We start from the raw sequence: 17,562 nt of genomic DNA, 5'->3' as shown, positions 1-17,562 counted from the left end.
CAAGTAGCACCCTTATCTTTGGTGCTGGAAAGTCAGAAGGCTGGGTTATGTTCTAACCCTAGATGCTTGGATTATTTTTTAAGTTATGGATACTACAGTGCAGCATAAAGGGATGTTGCACTCCTGAGTTTGCCATCCATCATAAGAGATTTTAAACCCAGGTCCCATGTGCCTGAGTTTGTCTTAGCTGAAATGAATGTAAAAGAATTCATGGCACTTATCAAAAAAGTAGGGGAATTTTATTACAGTAAAATAAATTATATGCAAAATATCAAATAGTGATTGATCTATCTATGGAATTTGCTGGTTTAATCATTTATTCATTTTGTTGACAGTTTTGTTAGGTGCATTTCTACACTGAAGTGCATCTTTGTTGACAAAACACAGCCAAAGTCAGATAACTCTGGGGATTGATTTTTTTCCCTTAATTTGTTGTTGCGTGATCCCGTAATTGGTATATGCAAGTAGCATGGAGAGCAAGGGGTATAACTTCTCACAGTAAGGGTGCAGGGGGGCTTGACCCCTGTATAAAACACTCCCTGGGATTCAGGAAATTTCATGTAGGCTTTATGTGAAGTCTACATGGAGTTTACATATGTGCATGGTGATGCTTGGTGAGCAGCAGCATTAATTACATGTTCATGCCATACACCACATTTAAACCGAAACAAGTGTTGCTGGGCAGAAAACTATGTGAAGCAACAGAGATAGCAAACCTAGCAAATTTGGTAATGTCACAGCACAGTAGGTTAGCGGGATTGCTCAGAATGCCACAATGATTACCAGGGCTTAACATATAGTTATGTATATGTTCCAAACACAGTACAGGATAATGTATACAGTGCAGAGTATTTTGAAATGCCATTCCAGGTATTCTGTACAGAAGGGGTGTAAATGATCTGTAAGGGTACGTGCAATACCATGTAAAACAAACACTCAGGGTAAGTGTGTGTATTGAATAAGGACACACAGATGAATTGTAGGAATGAACACAAGGAAAGAGGACAGGTGAAACAACCTAATGTACAGAAGATGAGGGCATGTCAATGAAAGACAGTTGTACCAGCAACACCAGTCACATATCAATATGGTATAGTACTGACTGCACAGTGGAAAATGTGACTGTCACACAAGGTGACATAACAATAGGGAAGATGTGTTTGTGAGATAAGCATCCTTACATGAAGCAGAGTAAATCTGTCAGGGATGTTATATACAGTTGGGGTAGGGTGCATATTGTGAAGCTGTGCAAACTGATTTTCCTGAATATGACTATAATCTCAGCAGACACAAATAAAGGCTCATGGACATCAAGTAAAAGAAGCACACAAAATCGTAGACAATATCAGAATAATACCAACGGTAACCCCATGACTCAGATATAACATATGTGATTCCAAGTGATCAGAGATGGTTTTGCACCAGAACACTTGTACGACTATTATGACATGTCAATAGTCTATGAGGGTAATCATGCACACTTTCCTCACATTGTAGTATCTGCTGGAGGTGTTAGGAGGGACACTGGCTGCTATACCTATATGTGAGTATGTACTGTGTGCATCACTGGAAAAGATATACATGCATCTGGTGTGACAACTTTATGGGTGTTCCGTACCATCAGACAGTAATGTGTAGGCAACAAAAAGAATACCTATGTAGGGCCAATGAGATTTGTGACCGCTCACTGTGGCAAAGGTGGTACACTTCAGTTACACATCACTAGAAGATGTGTATGGAGGTACATAAAGAGGGGGGAATTGTTCACAGTTATTGGTGTGATGTAGGTTGTGAACTATGGAAGTATTATGACCTTTGATGTGAATGTCTTTTGCATACTCAGTAGTTGTGTTACATACAAGGGAGTAGTCAGCACTATGGCCACACAGTGGTGGATGTTCTACATAGCATCTACCCCAGAACACAGGTCACATAGTTATTGTTCTGCTTATTGGGTGTGATGTCTATATTATCCTTTGGTAGTGCGTTTGTTTTCATAATGTAACAAATCCCCCTATGTTTTTGTTTCAAAGCAGGTGTTGTCGTGGCTGCAGCAGCAATCTTTGGTGTGTCCTGATGCTTTCTTTATTATACTAATACCACAGCTGGAGTCAATGATTGCCCAAAATCTGTAGTCCTTCAGACAGATGTTTGGACACAGGATGTGTATATCATTTGTGATGTCTGTGACTTAAATAATGGACTGGAAAGGGCCAAGCAGAAAGCCCTAATGTACAGACCTTATCACTGGACCTGAGATATAGGCCACTTTACACATATCAACATATTTAGATGACACATATGTGATCCATTGGTCTACCTGCTTGGTGATATAGGTGTTTATGGCCACATCTGACAGTGGTGAGTGAATACATCTGTGTGGATGTGTGTCAAGTGCCTTGGGCTTATCAAGTTTAAAAGTATGATAGTATTGTTATCATGCATGCCCTCAATGACCTCTTTGTGGACATCTAACAGATATAACAGACATAATGTAGCATTAACAACTCACTCAGGTCTGTTGCAGACAGCCAGGATATTACTAGTCTCCATTTAGAAAAGGTCCAAGATGGCATTTTTATCTACAACACAGATGAGGTGTCAGGATTTGTCTATACATACATGGTTCAGGTGCTGTCCCACCCCTCCAACTCAGATGGATGCATGTTGGTGTACATCCTTCTATGGGAACATAGTCAGTGAAGGGGGTGTTGAAGGGTGCATTCAACTGTGTCAGGAAGGTGTATGTGCTAAGTCATGCTATAGGCAATCTGTGATGTTGTTACAGCCCATTGATTCTGTGTGATAGGCCTGGATGAAGTTAAGACAGTGCATACTGCCTTTCTTGATCTGGCCTAGGGTTTGGACACAATCTCTCAGAGAGATATCATTGAGAAACTCTCACAGATGGAGATTAACCATTACATCACTAGATGAGTAAAGAATTGGCTCACCAATGGAGCACATACTGTGAAAGGTGGATAATCAAACTGTACCAGCACAGCTATCATCAATGGCATACTCCAGGGATCTGTGCTTGGCCCTTTACAGTTTGGAATTTATTTCTCGGCAGTTCAGGCTAAAGTACATGGCCTTTGGCCTACCATGTCTGTTGATGTTTGCATATTGGGTGCAATCATTGAGTTCACTAGTGATAATAACATACTACAGGAGGGGCTAACACAGACAAATGAATGGTGACAAGGCCAGATGGTCTACAAATAAATTTAAAAATGTGCCTTTATTTTTGTCATTCTGCAAAGTGGAATTCCCTGCTAATTACATCATTGGCAACACTCTTGCTATGCTAAAACCCAATAATGCAAGATCTGGGACCACCCATAGATAGCAATCTGAACTTCGACCACCAAGTGTCTATTGCGGTAAGGAAAGGCTATGCTGTGCACATCATAAGTCATGCCATCATATTCAGATCTGTGAATTATATAACATCAGTGTACTTGAACCTCATCAGAACATTAATAGAGTATAATGCTCCTATTTGCATGTACCTCACCAGACACCTGCACCAGCTAGAGAAACTACAGGGATTTCTCAACAAGAAAACACAGGGCCTGCAAACAATGCCATGCTGTATGTGAATAGACTGAAAGCCATGTCACTGTAATCTGTATTGTATAGGATGAAGTAACTTCAGCCTGGTCTCCAGGCCAGTCTCTGATTTTGCCCTGGTGGGAATAGTGCACATCCACAAATCAGATGTAGGCGATGACATTAGCAATGTCTGGCGAGGAGAAAATGGTAATAGTGTCTCACATGCTGGTATAAAAGGCTCTCTCTAATGTCATGCAAGTGCTCAAACACACACACACACACACACACACACACACACACACACACACACACACACACACACACACACACACACACACACACACACACACACACACACGTTGACTGTGGTGAGAACAGAACCCCTACCTAAGTACACAGACTACGGAACTCTGTATTTAAGGCAAATCCCACAGCTCAAGTCTGACTTAGAGTTTCTCAGACAACACTTTCTAAGTGATGACATTAGCAGTGTCTGCTGAGGAGAATATGATAATAGCAGTGTCTCACATGCTGGTGTAAAAAGGCGTTCTCTAATGACAGTTAAGTGCACAAACACACACACACACACACACACACACACACACACACACACACACACACACACACACACACACACACCAGAGAACAAACCCCCTTCCTATCTAAGTACACAGACTACAGAACGCTGTATTTAAGGCAAGCACCACGGCTCAAGTCTGACATGGAGTGTATCAGATAGCACTTTCTAGGTGATGACATCTACTGAGTCGGCTGAGGAGAATATGGTAAAAGCAGTGTCCTACATGGTGGTGTAAAGGCTCTCTCTAATGTCAAGCAAGTGTACAAATGTGCATACACAGCCCCCACTTGACTGTGGTGAGAACAGAACCCCCTTCCTATCTAAGTACACAGACTACAGAATTCAGTACTTTACATAAACACCACAACACAAGTCTGACTTTTACAAGATTGCAAGACAACTTCTACTGGATGACATCAGCAGTGGATGTTGCAGAGAAGATATTTTGGGAAACTCGCATGAAATGGATGTGTAGGCATGTGCAACTCTTAAAATAGTGTGAATGCATGGGTTTAGAATGGTAACTGTAGAATACATACTTAAGCTATTCTGGCTAGATAGACACACACACACACACACACACACACACACAGTTGACTGCAGTGAGAACAGAACCTCCTACCTATCTAAGAACACAGACTACAGAACTCACTGCTTTATGCAAGTGCCATGGCACAAGTCTGACATTTACAAGGCTGCAGAACTACTCATAGTGCATGACATCAGCAGTGGATGTTGGAGAGAATATGTTGGGAGGCCTGCATAGGTTCATAAGTTCATAGAATGTTACTAGACTAATGGTTGTAGGGCCTTTAAAAGCCTAGCCATATAAAAAACAGAGTACCCTTATTGACCATAGCTAGATGGTCTTTGTTAGCAGAGCAATTTTGTGATCAGCTCCAACTGTCCCTGTTGATGAGGGACATAGGTACCACCCCTGGGCTGAATTTATGGTCACCTTCCAGTTCTCACGGCTGTACTTGAATAGGGTTATTGAGGAGTTCTGCGTCACATGCAGTGGGAGTATATTCCAGAGGAGCAGCAATCACTGGGAAAGATACCTGTCTCTCCAGCATGTCCTGTTTATGTCATAGGCTTGGTTGAGATCCCTGGAATGAGTTATTCTTGTGTGATTTGATTTCTGGATGTGCAGCATTTCCATTAGGCCAGGATGTGAGACTGCTGTGTAGGCCAGACACAGGTTGCCTGTCAGCAGCCTGTATGATACTGAGTACAGTCACAGGACTTTCAGTCTTTCCATGTATGTCTTTTGGAGACCCTGGATTCTTTTGGTCAGAAACCTCTGTGGTCTCTCTAATTACTGCAGGTGTCTGGTGAGGTACATACAGAAAGGAGACTTTTACTCAATTAGTGGTGTGGTAAGGGTCAAGTACAGTGGAGCTATAACCTCCCTGGTCTTGGATGCGATGTCCTTATTTATGAAGTGCACAATGTAGAATGATTTTCTTTCCACTATGGACATATGGTGATCGAAGTTTAGATTGCTATCAACCTATGTTCCCAAGTCTCATACCACTGAGTTTGAGTTAGAGGGATGCTATCTATATCATAATTAACAGGGGGTCCTTCTTTACTAAAGGGGACAATGAGGCAGTTTTTCATGAATTTTCACTTTTTGAGTTTGACACCAATCATTTGTCTGTGTCAGCCCTTTCTGTAATATGCTAACATAGTTGCGGGACTCTATATGATTGCACCCAGTCTACAGTCATCTAAAAACTTGGTAAGCCACAGGCCATCTACCTTTGCCTAGATATCAGAGAAATAGTTTCCAAACAGTAGAGGGCCCAGCACAGATCCAGTCTACTGGTGGAGGTGGACTTCCCAACTTTGACAGTGTGCATTCTCTCAGTGAGCCAGTTGGCTACCCATCTAGTAATGTATGGGTTAATCCCCAGATGAGAGAGTTTCTGTGGGATACCTGAATGGGGGATTGTGTTAAAGGACTTAGCTAAATCAATATAGGCAGCATGTATTGTTTTTCCCTCATCCAGGGCTTTGGTGACATTCTCAAAGAAGTCCACTAGGTTTAATAAGAAAGATCTACTCTTGATGAAACCCAGTTGGGTTGGGTCAAGAGTTTGAAGGTCACCTATGCCCTTGTGGATAAGGTCCATGATGATTCTTTCCATAGACATGCAGATAAGGCTGGTTAGGCTTATGGGTCAATAGTTCCCAGGGTCTGTTGATGGATGTGTAGGCATAGTCAACTGTGAAGATAATTCTATTTCTGCATGTTACCAGATTGACTTGTATTACATATTACACAACATCTGATATTAATCTATGTAGTGTAGTTGATATATCTGTGAAAAAGTACTGAGACACCAGAGTTGCAGTGCATAGGAGGAAGCAACACATGGCTGCATTGTAAATATGTGACATATTTCTAGATAGGGCCTACAGTTTGTTATATTTCCACATGTAGTTTTCTGACATGAGCAGTAAATGCATGGTAAACAACAGTAATACATGCTAATAGTGCCTTTGCATAGTGCAGCAGCGAGCATCAGGTTTGCCCAATAGCAGGAAAAGTGTTTGTGCATGTGAGATACAAATTTCTATTACTTTCTCTGTTTGTGCATAGTTAATCAGTGCACAGACTCAAGCCCTATTGCTAAAATTCTGAGAGTTAGTATTGAGTGTATGAAACACACCTGCTACTTAGCTGACACTGTGGCAGCAGGTGTAAATGCATTGCTACATTTCTTTTTGAGGAACGATGATACTGGGTTTGAATCCAGGTGTATGTAATACTTTTAAATAAACAGTGATAATGCAATGAGATTATTCTTTATAGTACATTCAGCATGTGTTACTATGAGTGTTGATGGAGCGCAGTGGAATTAAGCAGCATTGTGTGGAGGTGACTGCAGCATTGTAGAACCACTCACCATTGCTTGGCACTGGTGCATAATCTCAAACTCCACACAAACATAGAGGCCAAAAAGTGAAGGGATCAATTGCATTTTCTGGTACTTATGTGTGTTGCGTGTGATTTTATTTATTGACCAGATTATAGGCGTTAAAATGGGGCAGATGGGAAAGTGGTGAAATGGAGAGCAAGCAATGGGGAGCACAAAGGTAAAGCAATACAGGAATGTGCAGGAGGGAGATAGGAAAGAAACACATCTATCCATTTCTTCAACAATGTAAACTAAAAATATGTGCAGAATATTAGCTGGATTTGGACTGTCACCTCCAGAAAGAGGGTGACATCAATGTACTTAGGTTGTATAGCCAGATGGACCAAATCAAGTGTGTCAAGAAGACGTGTGAGAAATGAAGAGCTATGCATGGGACAATATTTTTTTGTAGGACAAGTGCCCATTTTTTTTAAATTCAGTAAGAGAGGAATGCTGGATAGGGACGTTGGTATTTCTGGGTCAGGTAAGTTGCATAGGTGAGGAAGCAACTGCAAACAAACAAGACAAGACCGAGGAATGATGAGGGACACAAAAGGTTGGGATATGCTATGACTGGGATGAGGGAGGGGACAACCCAGGCTCTTGCCTATCAAACATGGAGGCAGTGTGAATTTAGTCCTCACCCACTGGACTGTCATCACTGTCCCCATACTCTGCTGGTGGCTGGAGTGCTTGATGTCTTCTCCTCTTATGTACCATGAGAGAGAGCAGTCTGTCCATCTGGTGTAGGCATACACCAATGGTGCAGTGCACAACCTTAAGCAAGAACCCTGGCATCTTCTGGCATGTGATGAAATCCCCACCTTTGCCACTATTCCTGGAGCATACTGGCAGTACTACCTTAGGATGCAGGTAGTGCAGGAGCAGCAGAGGCAGTGCTGCCAGGCTGGGTCCTAGATGTGTTGGGCATTGGTGCTGGAGCTGGTGGAGCGGGGGCAGGCTGATCCACTGGGGCTGGTCTACCCTGCTGTGCTGTAAAGCATTTAGTGATTTGTTAGAGATGGATGACATGGAAACATTTTGATGACACATAATAGAAAATAAAAAATGAGATAATGGCTGGGGTGAGAGAAAAAAATAAAATTAGTATTATGTGACATACAATGCTTTAACACAATTATACATTTATTTTATCTGAAGTATTACATTTAAGTATACATCCTAATAAATATACACTATAACTACAGATTACTGAAAGCAATCATTGAAATGTGCATATATTGCACATATGCTTGGTCCAATTATACAGATAACAGTTAACAGCAGGGCATATATGCCACTTCATGAAGTTTACTTTAATGTAATATTATTAAACAAATGCAGTATTGTATAGTTGTTACTCATGGTATTTGTACCCACAACCTCAGACTACAGTCTTATACTTGACTCCTAAAGTTGGTTTGTGCTACAGACTAACACAGGTATACTTCCTTTTACAGTTAGGATATGCATGCTCAGTTTGCTACAACTGTAGAAACCCCCCCCAAAATCTATCTTTAAATTTTAAAGCTACAATAATACTTCTCTTGTGCTGCATGCATGCTGATTGCTTCCTTCACTATTTTCATTAGATCAGCATGAGCCCGTCGATTAAACTCTATTTCAGCATTAGCTGTGCAAAGAACAGAAGAGCATTATGCATACCAGTCTTGCCTGTATTTAGCTTTCTAAGTATTACCAATACTCTCTTACTGTCATACTCACACAGTTGTGGGATGTCTGCAGTTTGAAACTCAGTCAAACACTGGTTGAGCCTCTTGTGACTCTGTAGGTCATTATATTAATGCCTACACTGTTCTCCAGTGTGTGGGATGCCAGTCACACTAGATACAGCCTGAGCTAAACTACTCCAAGCCTCAGACTTGTACTGGGGCTAGAATAGTTCTCCTGCAGAAGCCTTTGGCTGTGTGACTTTACCAGGAGTCCAATAAACATCCGGGACTCCTGAACACCCCACCTCTGTGCCCTAAACTGGGCAACTTCACCTCTAACTCCAGACATGCCTAACACCTGAACTAGAGCAAAGGCAACTAATGATTTCCCACCCATTCCTGGTATCATGTTTACTAGTAGTGTACAAACCCGAGCAATGATGCCAACCACATTGGAGCAATGTTAAGCAGAGGGAGGCAGTGCCACAAAGGTAGGAAATTAATATTTTAAATTGAAAGGTTAATTTGACACTCAACTTTAGTCTGTGGATTGTTTGCTGTTGTAGCTTGGAAATATATACTGTAAACTAGAAGGTAACTGTTAGGTGAGTTAAGTTTGCAGACATGGACTGGGGGCATAAATGTCATGATCTGACAAATTTGTTTTTGGCATTATACACTGGTAAAATTGATTTTTTTCAAGTGTGAGATTCAAACCTAGGCATAAGGGACAAAACATTTCTCTTACAGTGGTTATTTTCCATCTCTGACACAGAAGAAGGGCTGCTCAGACATAGTCAGGAATCATTTATAAATGCATCTGACAGTCTGAGGTGTTACAAATGTATGTGTGTGACCTGACAAGGTTCTTGTATATAGATCCAGTTGTGTATGTGTTTTATTTATTTGTGAAGGCCATGAAAGTCCAGATAGCAGAATTACACTTACAGAAATATACTAGACAATATACCCTAAGTCAAACATCTAAAAACACAATAAAGGTGTCTTATCCCGCATACATATAATTCATATCAGCTCTACTATCTAAATGCTATAAGTAAGAGTGAATATAATGGGAAATGGAACAACAGTAAAAATATATGGAATGTCTTGTATTAGAACCTAGGACCATGAGTATGACAGCCCTCCACTTATACCTGTTGCCACAAGAATGCTCAAATAGCACTTGTATATTTTTCAGTTCATTGCTATAAATTGCACTGTCACAACAGCAAAAATAGGTTGCACACCCTGCATTAAAACCCAGGATCATCTGTATTATAGCCCTACACTTACACCTGCTGCACAGGAGTAGTTACACAAGAGTTCCATAGTATCCTACTCATTCTTAAGTTCTGTGTGTTAACAGCCATGCAATGCCACTTAGCGTTTGTGCAGTGCGCAACAGAACTCATTAAATGTATCCATTTTCAATTATTGACTGTCTGCAGGTGTTTGATGGCTGCAGGTGTTGCAAACCTTGCTAACTGCCACAAAACATCGCTTAGTGGCATTGTGCGATCGAAAGCAAATATTGCAACAATGTCTCTTTTTTGACCTTTACAGATGCCCTGTCTGCAGGTGTTCTGTCTGCTTTCTGTGGGCCACTAGTCTGTTTGCACACTGCTAAGCATCACACAAATGAGATAAACACAGCCAAATCTGACATTCATTTTCACTGTTTCCCTTGTTTGCTCTAAGCTGTGCACCAAGCAAACACTGGCAAACAAATAAAATAAAATAAATAAAAATAAAAGGAAAAGTAGTTGAAATTAATAAAAGCAATCTATGAAATAAACACTACAAAATGTTTATTAGTACACATTAAATATTTTTACATAGGGCCATTGACACAAACTCATCTGCATGGAGGAGACCAGCTGCAGTGACCCATGATCAGATGGGTACTGGGGGGTGCCTGCTACAAAGCCACCACTAGCACAAAATGAAGAGTTCCTGTCCACTGTCAGGGATCCAGACAGCTCCCAGAAAAGTGCAGAATAGCATGTCCTTGACACTGATGCTACTATTTCAGGGACATCAAATATGTTTCAGGAGGAGCTTCTAGGTAGGCTTATGTATCTCAAGTGTTAAGTACTTTTGTACAGTAAAATATTTACAGTACTATGTTAGTTCTGTTAAACAATAAATTGGTTTGGTGGGAGGGGGTGTTGTAGATTGCTACAGTTAACAACACATTGTGGTTGATTACACATGAGCTTAGGTTGGACTTGTCATCCAAGTTCTTGTTGAAAGTATAGTTAATGGACATATAAAGGGCAAAATGTTTTAAGACCTTGTGTTACTCTTAACTGTGATGATGTTGCCCTTAACTTTTGTTTAACTTCTTCCAGGACCATCATCCATGAGAAGCATAGCATCAACTGCACATGGTAAGTCAAATATCTTCTTTGGCAGTGGCCATGAGCAGTTCAAAGAAATATATACTTTTATCCACATGTGTGATGTGGGTGTCAGGACTGTTGTGTGTATTCCTGTACTGTCTGTAGTAGTGGCACTACTGTTACTTTGTTAGCATACATTTGACTATAGTAGTACAGTTATTATTTTTTTTTCCTGTGTTTGTTGCTTATCATCACAGGTGTTCCTGACAGTGGAAGTCTAGAACTCTTAATACCTGATGTAAGAGTATCTGCAGACTCTGATGATGATGGTAGCCAAACAGAGATACAGCAGAGTGGGGGGTGCAAAGGTTGAATCTGACACTGAGGCTCACATTCAGCCATCACCTGTAATTCCATCAGACATAGCCAGTTGGCCTATGCCATCCCATTCCTGCGAGCCCTCCGATATTGGACAGGTGGAGGGTGAGACACTCATCAGGGAAGTGTGGCTACTGCGGCTTCAGTGCCTGTTGATTCTGGCCATAGCCAAAGTGTGCCACCTGATCCAGGCATGTCTTCCCATGCTAGTCAATGTATGTTTATGGCCATCATGGAGGCACAGGCACATCCCCATAGGTCCTCCAGAGAAATGCTTAGGGTTGCAGATGTGACACAGACTGACATGCATTACTGCCTCAACCAAGTTGCCAATTCAATGGATGGAGGAATGACACACTGGAACTAGTGGTGTCTGTGATGGAATGTCTGCTGGGAGGGGGACAGCATCTTCATGGGTGTAGGTCAGCCACATCATCTGCTGTAAACTAATGTGGCCATGCCTGATCATGCTCCCTTAGTGACATTACTTCCACTGCTCCTTCAGTGGTTGAGGTGTCCATACACAGATGTGCCAGGCTATGGGGTCATGGTCCTTGGCATCCTCATGAAGATGCCCATACAGCAGACATCAGTCACATTCAGGCAGCAGGAGTGCATCTTACCATGGGCATAGATATGCCAGTGCAACTCCTGGCAGAGCCTGTTTTCATGGTTGAGTATGACACTGATGAACTGCCACCTCTACCATGCATGGCTCATACCTGTCCAACATACCAAGATGTAGACCTAGCAGAGAGCTTGGCTGTGTGACACTCACACACCAGTTTCACCTGAAGGACCTATACAGACACACAAAACAGTTACATGCTTCAGCCGTGAAGCTTAAAGCTCATTTTGTCTCACTGGCCATTTGTTACTTTGTCCAGATGTCTGCCTGCTTCTCTTTCCTACTCACACACACTCACCGACATTTTGTGTCAGCCTAGGTTTCCTGCCCCACATGCAACACCCTGTGGAAGTGATGATAACTGTGACAGATCCCTATTTTCTGTCTTTTGGATTCAGAGATACATAACATTTGTGTCTGCAGGGTGCATAGCTGACTTAGTGCTTAGTATATCTGCATTTGTGATGTTGATTTGGTAATTGTAACTTTGACATATATTGGTCTGAGAAAGTTAGACAGTTGATAGAATCAAACATTTTTTTGCATCAGTATTGTTCTCTGAGGGTTGTAAAGTGTGAAACTAAAATGTGTCTCATTACTTTTGAACTTCTCTCTTTAATGACTTTCCAGTACAAATGTATGGTGCTAAACCAAGGGCATTCAGTGACCATCAGTATTTTTGGGAGTTATGACTGTGTGAATCTTTTATGCCTGAGGCCTACTACTTGATAATGGACACATATAAATCACATAAGTCTCTGCTGTCACATGTTATAGTAATTTCTGTACAAATCACCCACCTTTTACTTGCTTGCATTACCAAGTAACAACATGCAAGGATATGCCAGTCATTTGTATTATTACACAATACGCTCCAGGTTCAACACTTACCTTGTAAATCCAGCAGTTGCAACAGTTTTAGTTCAGGGCTGACTCTGTCTGATGCTAGGATTACATGGCCATTACATGGATAGGTAAAGGTTGTGATAGTTGTCTGGCATCAATGCTACTATATGTATGTACATAGGAGGAAGGTTTTAGCCCCTTTGGTGGTGAGTGAGTGTGCTATGTGTTGCCTCTTAGCCAGTGCAAGGGCATATTGAGCATACCTACATCTGCCTACACCCACAGCAGCTGCTAGTTCCTCCTCTGACTCCTCACCTGCATGTGGCTGTGGTAACCTTGTCATTAGTAGTGGGATGTGTGCCTCTTCCCCTTGTTGATCCTGCTGAAGCTGCTTTCTCATGATGATGTTTTGTAGCATGGCATAAACAGTGAATATTTCAGTATATATAAGTGGATTGTCCTGCAGTGATCCCCCGGATGTACAGTATCTAGACACTGGGACCATGACTTCAGCAGCCCAAACACACATACTCTATGATATTTCTGGTTTAGGCATGTGCCTCATTATGGTGTTGTTCAGTGGGTATGTGTGCATTTGTGATGGGAGTCATCATCCATGGTTCCAGTGCATAACCTGCATCCACCAGTAAATGACACTGTGGGATATCCCCCTAATGAACATCTGATGCATTTGGGAGGTGTGCAAGATATGTGAGTTATGATAACTGTCTGGTTTGCCAGCACACATGTTCAAGATGATTCCCTTGGTATTACACACAAATCAGTTAATAAAGTGAAAGTCCTTTCCATTAATGTAGAGCGTTCCCTGTTCCCCAAGTGGTACCTTAATTTCCATATGTGTGCAATCTGTGGCATCCAGTACTTCAGGGTAGTGTGCTGCAGGGTAGAACTCCTGCATATTTGTGGCCCTGTCCTCAGGAGTATGGGGAAAATATATGAGGTCACTGGCATGTTGTAGCATAACATTCAGGAATTGATGTAAGATACTGGATGCTAATGCTTGTGACACTCCCTGCATGTCCCCTCTTAGTCTCTGAAATGTTCCTGTAGCTAAAATTCTAAGTACCTTTGTTTGCACTGGTATGGGTTCCCCTTGATTTGCCCTGGCTGTGAATTTAGGAAGACAGAGGTTGCAGAATTCCTGTAGTGTGTCTTTATCCGCCCTGTAGCACTCTACAATTTCCATGCACATGGAAGATTGTGATAAGTTAAATGGGGTCTGCAAATTCTTGTCCTTCTTGTCCTTGGTCTATTAGCAGCAGCATAGACTTCAGCCTGTTGCACATACACATGAATTATGCAACAGCAGCTCCTAACATTCTTTATGTGTAGACTCCTTTCAGTGGCTGTATTCTAATAGGTTTTGGAATTTGCAGGGGAAAACCAGCACTGAGTCTACATGGTCGCTTTGTAGTTTGTTGAATAACTCCTTCATCTTGGATTGGTTGATTAGCATACAATTCAGCTGCTTATGCTGTAATTATTATGCCACAATTACCTTGTTTGCGCAGCTCTACACACACCATGTAAAGCCACTTGCTGAATCTAAAACAGTGTGCTACCATGTGCACACCATGGCGCGATGCGTACATGGTGTAAATGGACCACGTAGGCTTTACTGAATCTGGCCGCATGTGTTTTTTTTTTTTTTGATTTTATGAATTTCAACCATTTGTGGTCATTTAATGAATATTGATGTAGTTTGCTGGCATTGCAGTGAGCAAGAATCACATATCTACCTACCTATATCTATCTATCAATAGCTAGATATACAACTGTGTGTGTCTGTGTGTGTGTCTGTTTGCGTGTGTGTGTGTATGTGTGTGTTGTGTGTGTGTGTGTGTGTGTGTGTGTGTGTGTGTGTGTGTGTGTGTGTGTGTGTGTGTGTGTCTGTCTATATATATATATATATATATATATATATATATATTTTTTTTTATTATTATTTATTTACATTTGTTTACCAGGAGTGTCCACTGGGATGGAATGATCCTGTTTTCAGTGGAGGCCTGGGGAGAAAAGCTCCAACAGATATATCAGTACAACATTCAGTTGATTACAGATTATATTAACAAAGCTACAAACAGCGACAGCGCTAGACAACTACAAATGAGATGAAGCAGTTTAACAGTCAGAAGTGATCATAACCGTACATAAACATCAATTGAGAAGAAGTAACAATAACAATAATGATAATATACAATGAAGTCAATAGTGTGCAGTGAATAATAATGTCTAACAAAGTCATGGGCAGTAGATGAAAAAGAAAAGAAAGAAGGAGAAATAGATAGAGTTGAGTGTTACAGGTTGAAATGGTTAGGGATATGTGCGAGAGATGAAAGTGTGGGATAGGTCAGATTATATGGGGTCTGAGGCAAGAGCATTGCCAATGGGGAGATAAGTGGAGGTGAAGGGCCTTTTTCAAGTAGTTAGCATCCTTAGTGGATCTGAGTGGTGATGAGAGTGAGTTCCAGAGTTTGGCAATGCAGAATGAGTAGAACAGCAGGGAGACTGGATTTTTGGATGAGCAGTAAGATCTCATTTTCTGATCTAAGGGGTCTATTTGGGTGGTATTGAGTTAGAGTGGAGGAGAGAGATGGGCAGTCGAGAGGTTTATAGATTAATTTCTGAGCTATAGTGAGTTGTTGGTAGATAAGGTATTGTGGTAGTTCGAGACATTTGAGTGTGTGAAGTGAGGAACAGTGATGAGAGGAATATGTGGCATTAGTTGCAAATTTGGTGATTTTATTGTATCAGGTTTCCATTTTGGTTTTTATGGAGGTTTGTATGTTAGTGAGAAGAGGGGAACTATATAATAGGGATGGTATTAGGAAGGTAGACGTGAGGGTTTTTTGGTAGAGGGGTTAATGAAGTGTTGTGTCTATAGAGTGTTCCAGGTTCTTGGCAGGTTTTTCTGATGTTGTTGTGCATGTGTTGGTCTAAGGTTAAGCTTTCATCTATGGTAGCACCTAGTAATTTTGTGTATGGAGCTACTTCTATGGCGGTTTTGTTTAGTGAATAGATTTTAAAGTATGATTTGTTTACTAGGTTGGTTTCTTAGGAGTGAAAAGAAGAAGTTTGGTTTTATTGGGATTGAGTGCAAGGTGACTGTTAGTCATCCAGTTTTCAGTGGAAGAGAATGCTTGCTGTGTGCGTGTGAGTAGTTGGGGTATGGTGTTGGTGGTCCATATTATTGTTGAGTCATCTGCTTATTGAATAACAGAGTTGTTGGTAACATAAGAGTGGAAATCATTAATAAAGATACTAAAGAGTAGAGGTCCTAATATGGACTCTTGAGGGACCCCTGTGGGAGTATACAGGAATGGTGAGAAGGAGTTTAGCCATCTAGTGCATTGTTCTCTATTGGACAGGTAGTTGGAAAACCAAAGTAGGGTAGATTGGGATATACCCTAAGTGGAAAGCTTAGAGAGAAGAAGGGAGTGGGAGATGGTATTGAAAGCCTTAGACAGGTCCAGGAAGAGGGAGGAAACTAGTTTACCTTCATTACGAGCTTGGTTTACTGTGTTCATGAATGATAAAAGAGCAGTGGTGGTACTATGGGCAGGGCAAAAGCCATGTTAACAAGGAGATAGAAGATTGTTATTCAGTATATATTGTTGGAGCTAAGTGTGAATACATTTTTCTAGGACTTTTGAGATAGGGGACAGTATAGCGATAGGACGGAAATTGGAGGTATGCATGCAGTTGCCACCTTTATGTAGGGGGAGAATATATGCTTTTTTCCAGATGATAGGTATGTAGGATTCCTGTATTGCTCTATTTAAGAGTATGCTAATGGGGTAGGAGATAGTCCTAGCTGACATTTTAAGGTATTCTGGGGGTAGGTTGTTAGGGGTGCAACTACCTAATTTTAGTTTAAGAAGAAGTTTGGTTATGGTAGAAGTAGGGATAGGGGGAGAGAGAAAATATAGTAGAGGGAGGGTTAGCAGGAGGGTTGTGAACAGAGGAGTGGTTAATATGAGGAGTTGGAGGTGGGAAGGATGCAGTGAGTTTGGCTATGGTTTCTATGAAGTATGAGCTGAAGACAGAGGCGATTTCTAATGGTGTTGTATCGGAATGTGGACAGGGGTTGCTCTTTGTGCCAGGGTTTAATAGGGAAGAAATAGAGCTTCAGAATTGTTTTGAGTTTTGCTTGAAGTTAGGCTGTAGTTCCATATAGTGATTTTTTTTCTCATTAATGGCTAGATGCTTTACTTGGTTGCGAAGCTGCCTGTACTGTTGGCGGTCGGAAGGGTTCTTAGTTCTATGCCATTTTGTCCAAGTTTTGTCCCTGATGGCCATGAGCTGTCTGGTGCTTCTAGAGAGACAGATGGTGTGTTTGGATTTTACTACTATGCAGCAGAGAGGAGCAAGGCAATTTACAACTTTCATGAAAGTTGTATTGAAAAATTCAACTGCCTCGTCTAGTGGATGGGTCTTCAGTACATTCCAATTGATATACTTTAGGTGGTCATTGAAAGTAGTTGGGTTAAAATGAGTTAGGGTTCTGATTAGTATGTAATGATGTTGGTTGGGTAAGAGAGGTTTTACATATGGTGTAGACAGGCTGGTGGTCACTGATATTGCAGGGAAGGGTACCTGTTTTGGA

The sequence above is a fragment of the Protopterus annectens genome, chromosome 4.part1 (genome assembly GCF_019279795.1).
Source record: "Protopterus annectens isolate FY-2018-M chromosome 4.part1, PAN1.0, whole genome shotgun sequence".
Classification (NCBI taxonomy): domain Eukaryota; kingdom Metazoa; phylum Chordata; order Ceratodontiformes; family Protopteridae; genus Protopterus; species Protopterus annectens.
This window is presented reverse-complemented; position numbering follows the sequence as displayed.